At 37.4% G+C, this 15329-nt stretch overlaps 1 non-coding gene across 1 annotated transcript; it reads left to right on the top strand.

The window, feature by feature from the left end:
* Positions 1-2708: 2708 nt before the first annotated feature.
* TRNAG-UCC (transfer RNA glycine (anticodon UCC)) lies at positions 2709-2782 on the top strand. The gene has a single exon. It is a non-coding gene; the product is annotated as a tRNA-Gly (tRNA).
* Positions 2783-15329: the final 12547 nt, after the last annotated feature.

The raw sequence follows: 15329 nt of genomic DNA, 5'->3' as shown, positions 1-15329 counted from the left end.
TTTGGCAATTAAATACTCTCTTTTTAAAGGCTTGATTGCTACTTGATTATTATTTATGATGATGTCTTTTCTGTCTGTTAAGATGGATTTTTTTCTAAATTAGACTGTGGATGGTGTAAATTGACTCTCAAGTAAAATTGTAGCATCAAATTGGCCCTCCATCTTTGGGACCGAACACAAATACTTTGTACTTCAAAAGACAGCAGTGGCAGCAAACTTGAGTATGTGGAGTATGTGACAGCAACCATTTTTCCTGGATTTCACATATCTGAGAAACTTTCTTTCTACCATGCAATAGACAAAATAAAATGTCACCATGTTCCTGAGCCTATAGGACACAGACATTCTGTCATAGTTTCACTGAGTAATCAATGCCTTTTGCTGTGAACATCTCCACCTGCTCATTACAGTGCAGAAGGAGAGCTATTAAACTCTCTGGTCTCTTATAAGGGCAATAATCCCATTATGAGGGCTCCACTGTCATGATCTAATTATCTTCCAAAGGTCCCACCTCCAAATACTGTCACATTGGAGATTAGATTTTAACATGAATTTGGGAAGGACTCATTCAGTTCCTAACATCATCTTTACCAACAGAATGCCTAAAATAAAAAAGACTGACAATACCAAGTGTTGACAATGATGTGGAGAAACTGCAACTCTCTTACATCACTGTTGGGAAATCTAAAATGGTACAGTCACTCTGGAAAACAGTTTAGGAGGTTTTTTTTTTTAGAAGTACATGATCACTTACCATATGACCCTGCAATATTCTTAGATATCTGCCTATATTAGTTTTATAGTGCTTCCATAACAAATTACCATAAACTTTGTGGCTTAAAATAACAGAAATTTTTTCTCTTACATTTCTGGAATCCAGAAGTCCAAAATCAAGGTGTTGGTAGAGCAATGATCTGGGTGAAGAGTCTGGGGTGGAGGGGAGATCCTTCCTTGCCTCTTCCAGCTTCTGGTGCTCCAAACATTCCTTGGCTTGTGGCAGCATCACTCCAATCTCTGCCTCTATTTTCACACCATCTTCTCCTTTTTATCTGTGTCCTCTCCTCTTCTGTTTCTTATAAGGACACAGTCATCAGATTAAGGGCCAACCCAGATAATCCAAGATAAAGGCAGTGTTCCAACTGGATTAAGGCCACTTAAGGTCTAGTGCCCAGAACTCAAGCAATGTCACTTCCACCACATAAGGGGAATAGCTCTTAAGGGAAGGAGCTGCCAAATATCATTGCCATGTTTTTTAATCATACTTTGTCCTCTGGTCACAATTACATTTTTCCCACACGCAAACTCACCGTCTCTCTCAAAAGTTTCATCCGATTAGGGTTTCAGACTCAGTATCAAAGTTCAGAAAATTATCATTTAAATCATATCTAGAAGCAGATGCTGCTTTTAGGTGCAGACAGGTCATAAAAAGTAACAGGTTTCTCATATCACTCCTCTCCCTCAAATCCTTTGCTGTTTTCCCATTGCCCTGAAAATAAAATCCAAATTTCCAGTAATGTCCTATGCAACCCCAACTCCTATCCTATTTCTGCCCCTCACTCACTGCTCCAGACACACAGCCAGAGTCTTCCTCACCACAGAGCCTTTACGGGACCCTTTCCTCTGCATGGAGCCCTATTCCCCAGCTCTTCCCAGAACTTCTGAGCATCTGTGTCTCAGCCCAAATGTCAGTGAGGCCAGCCCCATCCCTCCTTTCCCCACTCCCAGTCTTACTATGTTCAATGTTCCTCTTTCCTTTTCTTCATGTTATTTATAACTATCTGAAATTATTTCTTATTTTCGGCTTTTTATTGTGTTGCTTCTCCTGCTACTGCAAGAATGCAAGTCTGATAAACACATATGCCTTCTTTCTTTTATTAACCACTGTCTACCAAAACTTAGAGCACAACCAGATAGACACTCAATGCACTACGGAAGCAATATTGCAGCCACAAATTATGACACGCCTTTGTTTCCCTTGTCCCTGTAACATAAAAATGAAGAGGTCATTCAATTTGTCAAAGAAAATTTTGCTGAGTGCCTACTATGTGCCACGTGTTGTACTAGATATTGCAATTACAAATGTGATCTTATCCTCAAAAGGGTGGTAGTTTGGGAAGGCTGAGGAGAAAGATGTAAACAAATAGATACAATGAAGTGTTACTGGCAAAAAAAGTTATCTGTAGGACACGGAGATAAGAACAAAAGACAATACTAGCAAATATTTAGGTGTTTTACATAGTTATTTCATTTTAATACACACAATAACCCTAAAAATCAGATTTTTCATTTCCACTTCACAAACAAGAGCTATAGGGGTCAAGAAAGTAAAGGAACTTTCAAAAGGTCAAAACCAAGTCCTCCCGTTTTTTTTTCCAGTTTGTGAAGTAGCTTCTCAGACTCATTCTGCTTATCCCTTCAGTCAGGCTAATCACACAGAGGTCAGCAAAGAACAGACCCGGAAGCATCAGACGTTCTGCCAGCTCATCTGTCCACCTGTATCTACTGATTATTATTATATTCTCAATATCACTCTTCTTCACATCTAGACTCACCCTACTTCACTGTCAGACTACAAAAGTTATCAGGAATATCTACTAACTCCGGAGAATCTTTTTCAAACAAAGCATTTTGGAGCCCTATTTTGATCTGAAAATGATCATCTTTATGGTAAATTGAATCATTGATCAAAATTCTTTACTCACAAGAATTCCCCTGGTGGTCCAGTGGTTAGGACTCTGCGCTTCCACTGCAGGGGGCCCGGGTTCGATCCCCGGTCGGGGAACCAGGGTTCCACAAGCCCCGTGGTGTGGCCAAAAAAAAAAATTATTAAAAAAGAAATTCTATACTGACACCCTCCCCTACCCTGATGTCTTATCTATCTACAAACTTTGCCACATGCTTTGTCAGTATTAATGGCTAAAGTGGGCAGAGTTTAGTGCCCAATCCCATTGACATTGGGTTTGGCCATTGACTTTATTTGAACAATGGAGTAAGAGCTAATATGATTATATGCCAATTCCAGCTGAGGCTGACAAGTTAATGGGTGAGTCCACATGAGAATGTCGTTCTGTCGTGAGCATCATGATGGTGATATGAAGAGGTTCTTTTGTAGCTGCTGCATCTTAAGCCTGAACCCCACAGTAAACTCCTTTGGACCAGACCAGAGCCCAGCCTGCACTGAGAAACCCAGCCCAACCCAGATCAGCTGAACCCCACCTGTTCCACAAATGCATGAGAAATAAATGCTTTTGGTTATATGCCATGGAGATTTTTGTGGTTATTATACACACCGAAAGAGCTAACAGAGACAGCCGCATTCTCTTGCACATGGGGAATTTAGACTATGAGCATTCCAGATTTACTTACCCAATTTATAACTCCACTTGGCTGCATCAAACTTAACAGCTCAAAAATCACTTTATTTTCCCCACCTAATGTATTCCCCTTTTAGTTTTCCCATCACAGTAAATGGTACCATTTTTTAGCTAAAAACCCAAGTCATCCTTGACAACTCCATGTCACTGCTCACCACATCTCACCCATCAGCAGTTTTCCCACAAATTTTCTGGAATTCATTCATTTCTCTCCTTGGCCCCCTACAGTCTCTTCTCTGCAACCAGAGCCATGTCTTCTCCTCATCAACACGTACCATGAAGAGAAAGACAAACCACACGTACACGTACACAAAGATATGCTACTTACCGAAGATTGGTATAAGGCTAGAACAGTGGTATCCAATAGAAATATAATGTGAACCACATATGCAATTTTAAATTTTCTAATAGTCACGTTCAAAAACATCAAAAGAAACAGATTAAAAATTACTTAATGATAAGTTTTATTTACTCTAATATATTAAAAATGTAATCATTTCAACAAGTAATTAGTATAAAAATTGGTAATAAGATAGTTTACATTTTTTTAATACTGGCTTCAAATTCAATTTTTATGTTAACACTTACAAAACATCTCAGTTTAGACAAGTCACATTTCAAGTGCTCAACAGCCACATAACTACTAGAGTAAACAACAGATCTAGAATATACGAGTGCTTCTAAATCAATAAGAAACAGAAAACAGGCAAAAGACATGAACACAAAGATGAGTACATTCAGCCTTGTTTTACTTTGTTCATGTTTATGGATAAAGTATATTTAAAGTGTTTTTCTGAGATCAGACTGAGACACCACTGGAGGAAGGGGATTTCTTGTCCTCTAAAAGGAGTAAAAATGGCTACAAAACTCGATTCTCCATGATTTTATTTGTTATATAGAGATTAAATAGGCTGGCCACATTACCACTGAAGTTTCATGTTTAGTTCTATTATAATTTCATGGTTATCAATGTTCTTAAAATTCTAATTATTCAAGATAATTTTTATCCCAATAGCCAATTCATTCCTCTTAGGGAAAACTGAGCTTCTATGTGACAGAATCTTCACGATCAGCATGACATCCACCCCAAAATTAATGAGGGAAAGCAAAAAAAAATTCATGATGGTGTACAAATTTACATATTTTCCTAAAGCTACAGGAAAAGAAACTAAGCAACCAAGTTTAACTTCTAGTTCATTGCCGACAGCATCCCCAACAAAAGGACATTAAGAACATTCACCTTGTTAAGTCCATTTCTTTATATATACCTGAGAGTTCTGTCCTTTTAAAAGAACAATTATTGTAGCAATTCTACTAGATGGCTCATGAGAGGTCTGAAAAGGTTATCCTTTTCATAAATGCAATTATTAGACTTCCTGGAGTTCTTTGTTCATAGAGTTCCCGGTAAGCCTCTTCAGAGAAACAAAAGAATAAGGGAAATAATTATTGAGTCCCAAGAATAAAACTTTTGAAAATCTGGGGTGGGAAAATGACTCATTCTGGGGATGGAAGGGGCTAAACATTTGAGCCTCTCCTAGGGTGCAAGTTCATTATGAGCAGGAAGGAAGTGCCAATTCTGCATCTCAAGTGTCCTATGACCCTGATCATGAGATCTAGCATGGATTTATTTCAAGACAGGGAGTAAAATAAATAAAAGCCATACCTAAAGAGATGGTAAAACAATAAAACAATAAGAACTACAGCAACATTGAAAGGAAAAAAAAAGAACCTAGTAGAGGGAGGCCATGTTAGCTATAGGCTAAGAAAGGAGTAATGACACCAGGGATGAATACTGGTGACCACGCAGCAAGGCTGTGAGTGATCATAACCACTGGGTCCAAGCCACTCAAAGCCCCCAGTCTGGCCATTAGGAGGGACGCTGCCATGGAAACCAAGAGGGGGGCTACAGCACATTGACATTGGGTTTGGCCATTGACTTTATTTGAACAATGGAGTAAGAGCTAATATGATTATATGCCAATTCCAGCTGAGGCTGACAAGTTAATGGGTGAGTCCACATGAGAATGTCGTTCTGTCGTGAGCATCATGATGGTGATATGAAGAGGTTCTTTTGTAGCTGCTGCATCTTAAGCCTGAACCCCACAGTAAACTCCTTTGGACCAGACCAGAGCCCAGCCTGCACTGAGAAACCCAGCCCAACCCAGATCAGCTGAACCCCACCTGTTCCACAAATGCATGAGAAATAAATGCTTTTGGTTATATGCCATGGAGATTTTTGTGGTTATTATACACACCGAAAGAGCTAACAGAGACAGCCGCATTCTCTTGCACATGGGGAATTTAGACTATGAGCATTCCAGATTTACTTACCCAATTTATAACTCCACTTGGCTGCATCAAACTTAACAGCTCAAAAATCACTTTATTTTCCCCACCTAATGTATTCCCCTTTTAGTTTTCCCATCACAGTAAATGGTACCATTTTTTAGCTAAAAACCCAAGTCATCCTTGACAACTCCATGTCACTGCTCACCACATCTCACCCATCAGCAGTTTTCCCACAAATTTTCTGGAATTCATTCATTTCTCTCCTTGGCCCCCTACAGTCTCTTCTCTGCAACCAGAGCCATGTCTTCTCCTCATCAACACGTACCATGAAGAGAAAGACAAACCACACGTACACGTACACAAAGATATGCTACTTACCGAAGATTGGTATAAGGCTAGAACAGTGGTATCCAATAGAAATATAATGTGAACCACATATGCAATTTTAAATTTTCTAATAGTCACGTTCAAAAACATCAAAAGAAACAGATTAAAAATTACTTAATGATAAGTTTTATTTACTCTAATATATTAAAAATGTAATCATTTCAACAAGTAATTAGTATAAAAATTGGTAATAAGATAGTTTACATTTTTTTAATACTGGCTTCAAATTCAATTTTTATGTTAACACTTACAAAACATCTCAGTTTAGACAAGTCACATTTCAAGTGCTCAACAGCCACATAACTACTAGAGTAAACAACAGATCTAGAATATACGAGTGCTTCTAAATCAATAAGAAACAGAAAACAGGCAAAAGACATGAACACAAAGATGAGTACATTCAGCCTTGTTTTACTTTGTTCATGTTTATGGATAAAGTATATTTAAAGTGTTTTTCTGAGATCAGACTGAGACACCACTGGAGGAAGGGGATTTCTTGTCCTCTAAAAGGAGTAAAAATGGCTACAAAACTCGATTCTCCATGATTTTATTTGTTATATAGAGATTAAATAGGCTGGCCACATTACCACTGAAGTTTCATGTTTAGTTCTATTATAATTTCATGGTTATCAATGTTCTTAAAATTCTAATTATTCAAGATAATTTTTATCCCAATAGCCAATTCATTCCTCTTAGGGAAAACTGAGCTTCTATGTGACAGAATCTTCACGATCAGCATGACATCCACCCCAAAATTAATGAGGGAAAGCAAAAAAAAATTCATGATGGTGTACAAATTTACATATTTTCCTAAAGCTACAGGAAAAGAAACTAAGCAACCAAGTTTAACTTCTAGTTCATTGCCGACAGCATCCCCAACAAAAGGACATTAAGAACATTCACCTTGTTAAGTCCATTTCTTTATATATACCTGAGAGTTCTGTCCTTTTAAAAGAACAATTATTGTAGCAATTCTACTAGATGGCTCATGAGAGTTCTGAAAAGGTTATCCCTTTCATAAATGCAATTATTAGACTTCCTGGAGTTCTTTGTTCATAGAGTTCCCAGTAAGCCTCTTCAGAGAAACAAAAGAATAAGGGAAATAATTATTGAGTCCCAAGAATAAGACTTTTGAAAATCTGGGGTGGGAAATGGTAAAACAATAAAACAATAAGAACTACAGCAACATTGAAAGGAAAAAAAAAGAACCTAGTAGAGGGAGGCCATGTTAGCTATAGGCTAAGAAAGGAGTAATGACACCAGGGATGAATACTGGTGACCACGCAGCAAGGCTGTGAGTGATCATAACCACTGGGTCCAAGCCACTCAAAGCCCCCAGTCTGGCCATTAGGAGGGACGCTGCCATGGAAACCAAGAGGGGGGCTACAGCAGCCACCACAAGGGTGTAATAAAGAAACAGAAGAATTTTGGGTGAACCTCCCAGATTTTCCTGCCAAGGTAAGGGAAGTTGTTGAGTGACTTGAGAGTCCAAAGAATGCACTTTGTGGAAACACAGGGAGACAAAAACTATTTTCCTTTCACTGGAGTCCTCAGCCCCACCCTGTGGTAACCTGGAGATTGTAGGCTCCAAGTCATTCTCATCTTACCTGTTCTGAGCATTGCAAAAGTTTTCAGTTTCCCATAAGCACTTTTTAAAAACCTACTTACCAATTTATGGACTATCTATTTTGTGTGGTAGGTGATTTATAATGTGAAAAATCCCAACCAGTCTAGTTTATGACCAGGAGGATGGTTCTACCGAGCTTTGGAATTGCTGTGCCTGTTCTTTGAGCTATAATATATAGCTCAAGTATTTCCGGGATATTGCATCAGAATCCAAAATTTGAGCTGAAAGAAAAAACAAGCAGATTACTTTAAGTGGGGTATTTTCAAACAATATTTCCCCATTTTCTTTCCTTATTTCTCAGTTTTCCTCTAGGCAGTTAAAAAGCAAAACACTACTTCAGAAGATACACATTTAAACTGCATTGTAGCGGGCATGTAATTTGAATCTAAAGCACCCTAAATTACCTGTCCATTAGCAAAAATCAGATCTCATACTCCCGGAACTATTTTGTTTAATTGAAAGTGCTCAAAGAGCAACCCTTCATAAATATTCAAATTCAGTGACTTGAACTAATATAGCTCTATTTGACTATTCTGTCATGGGATGAAATTGAAAGTAATAAAGCTAATAAGTAAAAGTAATGAACTACCTCCGCCTGGATTAATATAGATTAATGGATTAATCTACCTTGATTAATATGGAAAGCCAGTCTTAAAAATTTAAGCAAAACAACCTATTTCCTTCCTCCTTGGTAGCAAAAATATTTTAAATTAAAAGTACATATTGGCGTTTTCCCCCCAGTTTTCTATTTTGAGAAATTCTAAACCTTTAAGAGGTTTATAAGAATAAGACGATGATTATTCATGTGCCATTTACCCAGATTCATCAATTACTAACATTTGACACATTGCATTTGCTTCTCTCTCTCTTTTTTATTTTCATGACCTATTTAAGAGTCCGTTGATAACTTGACAGTTCACCTTTAAATGCTTCAGTCTTTATTATCTAAGAACAAAGATATTTTCATACATAACCATAATTCGGTAATCTTACTCAAGAAATTTAACATTGATACAAGTCTATTTTCTACATTCAGCCCATATTCAAATTTCCCAAATTTTCTCAGTGATAGCCTTTATAACATTTTAAAATCAAAGATTTGATAAAGAACCATACAGTGAATTTAGCTGTCTTATCCTCATCTACTTTAACCTACAACAGTTCACCAGGTTTAAATTCTTATTCTTTTTTTTTGACACAATTCTGAGAGGAATGTGCAGACATTATGCATAAATAACTCAGTATGTATTTCTAAAGAGTAAAGGCATTCCCTTACATAAACACAGTATGATTTTTTAAATCAGTATTTTTTTACTATTATAAAATTTATTGTTTCTTTTTATAAAAAATTTAGGTAACACAAAATAGTAGAAGATAGGGAAAAATCGTTACCTTCCCCTAGTGAAGAATGGTGACTATTTTGTTACACTTCCTTTTAGTCATTTCTTTATAAATTGTTCATTTGCCTATTTATTGATTTCACATCATTATATGGGAGGAATATCCTAATTGAAAATTTTAAATAATATATTTTAACTTCCGCTTAACAGCACCTCTAAAGCCAGAATAACACAAACCAGACCACAGCTGGAACAATGAGATCAGAAGATTCAGGTTAATGACAGCAGAAACCAATGTCAAGATCCCCCAGACTCCAAAATGTTACGTGGAATTGTGGCAGTAAATTGACAACTGGAACCTTTCCATTATATTATTCTTTAGAGTTTCAAGGTAATTTGTAACCAATAAAATGGTAACTTCAGCCAAACTAGTCTGAATTCTAGAATTGTCTACTGTGACAACTAATTGAAAAATCTGAAATGGATGAGAGAGCATACGATGTTTGAGAGCTCCTTCAATTGCATGATTGTAAATTACCCTAATTCTTCTTTAAGAACTGCATTAGCAAGATAAAAGTATAGTTTTAAAATAAGCTCAGAGGCAATAAAGGGCATCAAAAAAGTCATAAAATTTGAGTTGATACAGTCTCAGAACAAATTCAAAACCTTCAGCATTTCACTAGATTTTTTCCCCTTTATCATCGTGAATGTGCTTTATATTTCCGGAAGGGAAATGGTCCTCAGAGCCATTCAGAAAACATTTCAAAGAAATGAGGATATATTACATGTATATTGACCTGAAGAGGCACCGCAGAGACCAGCACCTGATTAAATAAAATGTCTAAGGTTTTCTTTGGTGTTTCTTTCAGTCAAAACTCTATGGGAAGCCAGACCCAGACAACTGAGATTAGAATACTGCTCAAAGCATATATATTTATTACCAATCTGTGAGAGTTTAATATTCATGTTTGACGAAAGTATGACAAATTTTTAAATGACTGGACTCTTCTGAAAGAAAAGAGCAAGAGAGAAAAAAATGTAGGAATCCTTGGCCTCTTACAACCACCAAGACATAAATGTAAAATGAGAGCAATTTATTACTTTAGAGCCATGTATTATTTTCTTTATTCAAAGTATTTATGTACTTTGAAAATTTCTAAAATAATTTTACATGACCTCTCTTCCCATTGTTGTTGAAAGGAACAATTCAATATTTTATGCATTTATAATTAAAAGGATTAATTAAAGAAATAAATTATAAACAATAGCTGTTTGTTCTTTGAGAAAGACAGTTATTTTTCTTTTTTGGTAGCTTTTACAGCTCAAAACAAAGCTTCTACTTTTATGATACCATTAAATGTAATTGATATTCTTGATTTTTCCTATTACGTTTTGTTTTTTTAAAAAAGAAATATCCATTTGTTCATATTAACACGTTTAGATAGTTCTCACAGCCCATATATAAATTAGACACCATGTATATTATATAGATGTACTCAGAAAAACCCATTTGTAGCATAATAGTTTAATTGGTGCATTTTAAAGTGCAAATCTAGCTATTATTTGTTACTATAATGTAACATAAAAGCCAGAGAACATTTCAAGAAGTAAAGTAACTTTAAAACCCTAATTGTATAACTTCCATATGAATGTAATCAAATTCAAAATTAAATTTTCATCAAGATAAGTTATATGCATGAATACATACATATATACATAAAAAGTGCAAATTCTGTAAGTCTTATCTGATTGACAATGTCAGGAAACAAGTAAAAAATATATTCTTAGCACGAATCGTTATCTCAACCCACAGTACATGCCTTTACACACAGGGTATTGCTCAGCTGTGTGAATGAATATAGAAAATAAATGTGTGCGTCATCTTTTCTCAGATGACACAATTTAGTTTACGTAAAGGGCTCTCTAAGATGACTGTCAAATTACTTCCACTAAAAAAAGAAAATATCCACCTAACGCAGGACCCTCCATTTTCAATCACGATCATAGAACTAGACATTTTGAAACAACACTTACTGGGATTTGTATCTTCCAAAAGGAGAAGTTCCTACTAAAAAAGACACTACGCAACAACTAGTACCTCAGATGCTAATCGTTAAATTCACATCAAAGACATGAACTTTGAAAACCTTAGGTTATGTGCTGCAAAAGGTAGCAGAAAGAGCAGATGCCAAAGGATTCGGGAAGTAGGCTTCACGTTGCAGATCATGAAAGGGTTGGGATCACGAATGCACTGGAATATACCTCGTCCGTAACCAGTAAAGATCTATTAAAAAAAAAAAATGTCATGACAGTTGTGATTGCAGAGGGCCATTTGCTAGGGTGTAAAATGCTATTAGTGGTTTACATCTGTTCTTCTATTAATGAAAAGGAAAACCAGCAACTACTTTAAGAGGATGAGAACCCAACTGCTTCCAGTCTCAACAGCAGAGATCACCATTTTGAGTACAAATGTACTTTGAACTCAACCATTTCTCAGCAGACTTAGCTGTCTGATTCTCCCAAGCACCTGCAGGGTTGAAATAGCATTCGATTTAACGTCAGAAACCATGGGTCCAAGTCCAGATGAAGCCATGTCTCGCTAAGTACTTTCATCTACATTATCTCACTTGATATTTGCAGGGATTTGATGCGGCAGACATTGTCAATTCCATTTTTACAGGAGCATACAAGAGTTTGGAACATAAAATTTCCAAAACTAATAAGCTGCATAACTGGGCTGGAACACAGGTTACCTGATTTCTGGTTCAGTCAGAATTCTCCCATCGTCTCCACATGCCATTTATTCGCTCCTTTGCAGTATCACTCTTTGTACAGTGGCTCCCTCATAGCTGAGCCATCCTTGTACTGTCCACATAGGAGTTGCTCATTAAACGTTTGTCCAATAAAGATTATATACTGAGCTACATGTATTAGGCACACATCCCGTTACATGACCTAGAGCAGTGAACAAAGCAGAACCCGAATCTCGTGGAATTCATATTATATATAGAGAGGGGGGAGGCACGAAGATTTATGAACAAATCCTTATATATCAGAGGGTGATAAGAATCTGAAAGAAAAATAAAACTGGACTAAGGGAGAGATGGATAGAGACGTACTATTGTAAATGAGGTGAGCAGAGAAAGCGTCTCCAAAACAGTAGCAGTAGGCAGAGGTCTGAGTGAAGTAGAGGAATGAGCCATTCAGAAATCTGGAGGTAAAGCAACCATACTCCAATAAAAGTTAATTAAAAAAAAAAAAAGAAAGAAAGAAATCTGGGGGAAGAACATCCCAAGCAGAGAAAACAGTCAGTGCAAAGGCCCAGAGGCAGGGTTGTACTCGCTGTGATTGAGAGAAAGTGAGGGCACCTGTGTGGTTGGAACACGAGGAGAGAGCCAGGAGTGGGTGGAGATGAGGTCAGAGAGAAGGCTGGTTGGCAGGTCAGGAGGCACATGGTAGGGGAGGTGAGACTTTTGGATTTTACCCCTAGTGAGATGAGAAATTGACAAGAGTGACATAATTACACTTCAGAAAGATCCCTCTGGATCATGGAGAACTGTGAAGGGCAGGAGTGGGGAGAGCTGGGATTGGAGCTGAGAGTCTTTGGAAAAAGTCTGGAGAAGCAGTAGCTTTGATAAGGAGTAAGGGCTGCTGATGGAGGTGGTGAGAAATGGTCTGATATATTGGATTTGGGGACTATTTCTATTTGAGCCAGTAAAAGGGTTTAATGGGTCATTCTGGCTACTTATTAGCTCAGAAAGCAGAGATTATCCTTCAGAAGATGAGGAAAAGCTGGTTTAATTTTGGAGTGGTCTGTGGGTATACTTAGACTAGAAAAAGGAATTTCCCGGCACCCACAGCATCAGTATAGCCAAGCTAAGGATCCTTATTAAATAGGTATGAGGTCGGGCTTAAGGGGGTTGGCCAGCCAAGCTTACTGAAAACCTACTTGACCTATTGCACAATTTAATTAAGAATTGGATTCTTACTTGATGGACTCATGGCTTTTCCGTAATATCATCTTAAAGGCAGGGCAGGGAGGGGTAGCGTGGAATCACCAGATACTTTAACTTTAAAATGGCTGAGACGAAAATGGAGACGCTTCATCTCTGTGAAGAGAACTCTCCGACTATCATACGTGATTTTATTTTTAATGCATAGAATCAGTGCCTTCCTTCCCAAGCAATTATCTAAATAGATATAAATGTGCTTTGGAATTGTCTCATTTTCCAGACAACATTACTGTGACTTTGGTTCTGCCATCCTGAACCCCAGATTGCAATCATTTTTGATAGCTAGGACTGTTTTTCAGGTGGGTTTCCTTTGAAAAAGGAGTTTTTCCCTAGGTTTCCACTTCAAGAAAACTAAATTGAATTGGATTTTCAGGTACCATTAATTGATGTAACAGAGAGAACAGAAATCTGATGATTTGGCTCAAGGCTTTTTTTTTTTTTTTTAAAGAAAAAGACTTCAGTGGGGAAAGCCTCCAGGCCTAAAGTACCAGCCTTCTTGCTGCTTCCACAGCAATACCTGCAGTAAAGAAAGGAAACAACATGCTGGATCATTTCCCTAGAGGCTGCATGTTTTTAACTGCAGTTTCTATGTTCCATATTTCAGAAGAAATCCCAGAGATAGTTTATTTATAGCAAAAGTACATTTAAGAGGCACACTGAACAATCTAGAAAAAAACTTCTAAGTATGTTTCACTTTTTTTCCCCCAATCTAAATTTTGATTTCTATTATTTCTAATGATGACATAGAGAAAGCTTTATTTGACACCATTATGGGCCTTGTAGGCTGACTAGATAATTAAAAGGCTCTTCCTGTGGGCAATGATGTATTAGGTCAAGGGTGGGTTTTTCTAGATTGAAAAAAATGTGGGTGTTGTTAATTTCATTTTGGAAAATGTGCGTTGAGATGCACATGTGTATCTAGAAAAGTTGTTATAATATACTAAGAATTTCTTGTCTGGAAGGATATCGACCCCCAGCTGGAAAGCCCATAGATGAAGAGAGAAGGAGGTGATGGGAGAGCTGATATCCAGAGCATGTGTTCACAGCAGGGGTGATATTGTCCCCAGTGGGGTGAAAATTGGTTCTCAAGGGGCCAGAAAATATTAGGCATTATGATGGTTGGTGGCTTTCTGTGGCAGGCAGACTAACAGCACCCTCCCCCAATCCTGGCCCCATCCCATCAAAGAAATCCATGCCTTAATCCCTGGAAACTGTGCACATGTTATGCTCTGTGGCAAATGGGAATTAAAGTAGTAGATGGTATTAAGTTTGCTAATTCGCTGACTTCAAAATGGGGAGGTTATTTTGGATTATCTCGGTGGGCCCCCTGTAATCACATGGGCCCTTAATAGTGGAAGAGGCAGATAAGACAATGAAGAGAAGTCACAGATTCAGCATTAGATTTGAATGTGGAGGAAGGGGACCCCAGCAGAGGCACGTGGGCGGCCTTTAAAAGCTGGAAACAGATTCTCCCCTTGGTTTCGGTAAAGGAATGCAGCCCCTCCAGCCTCATCGTTTTAACACAGTGAGTCACACTTCTATTCCTTCAGATGTATGACAACACATTTGTGTGTTTAAGCTGCTAAATTGGTGGTCTTTTGTTACAGCAGCAACAGAAAACTAGTATACCACCCACCCCGCCCACAGGCCATAGTATATAAACAGATATATAGTGTGTCTATAGTACTAAAAGCCATCGGTGGGCAATTAGGGAAAATGTCTAAATAAGGGCAATAATGAAAAAATTTTGAGAAACTTTTCCCTGGGAGGTGGAAAGCAGGCTCTTCTGCTTGTATTTCATAACAGGAGACATAATCAATGTTTGGATGAGTAAATTTTATAGCACCAGGATCTGTTGCTTTCTCTGGAGAAGATCAGAAAATTAGCACAAATAGAGTTATTCCTAAATATGAAGAACTAAGAAAATATTCTTCTTGGAAAAGGTGGAGGGAAACAAAATACCTTACGTGAAATAGAAACCTGAAAAGCACTCACATGGAAGAATGCCTCTATGTACATTCTTGATGGAAGAAAATATTTGAAAGTTTTTAGGCCAATATGTTAATAGTGGGTTCTCTGGGTGGTCGTTCTCTTTCTGTTTTGTTGCTGTTTGTTTCTTATGACTTTCCTACAAGAATTATGTATTAGAGGAGGTTTTTACTATATGACAATAGTTGGTACCTAGATGGGGACAAAATTTTATAATAAATACAGTTTTAAAATTCAGTTTGTCTAAAATGATCAGATACAAGGATATACTGTACAACACAGGGAATATAGCCAATATTTTTTTTTTTTT

The sequence above is a fragment of the Physeter macrocephalus genome, chromosome 11 (assembly GCF_002837175.3).
Source record: "Physeter macrocephalus isolate SW-GA chromosome 11, ASM283717v5, whole genome shotgun sequence".
Taxonomy (NCBI): domain Eukaryota; kingdom Metazoa; phylum Chordata; class Mammalia; order Artiodactyla; family Physeteridae; genus Physeter; species Physeter macrocephalus.
The sequence above is the reverse complement of the archived record's forward strand: the minus strand, read 5'-3'. Positions and strand labels throughout refer to the sequence as shown.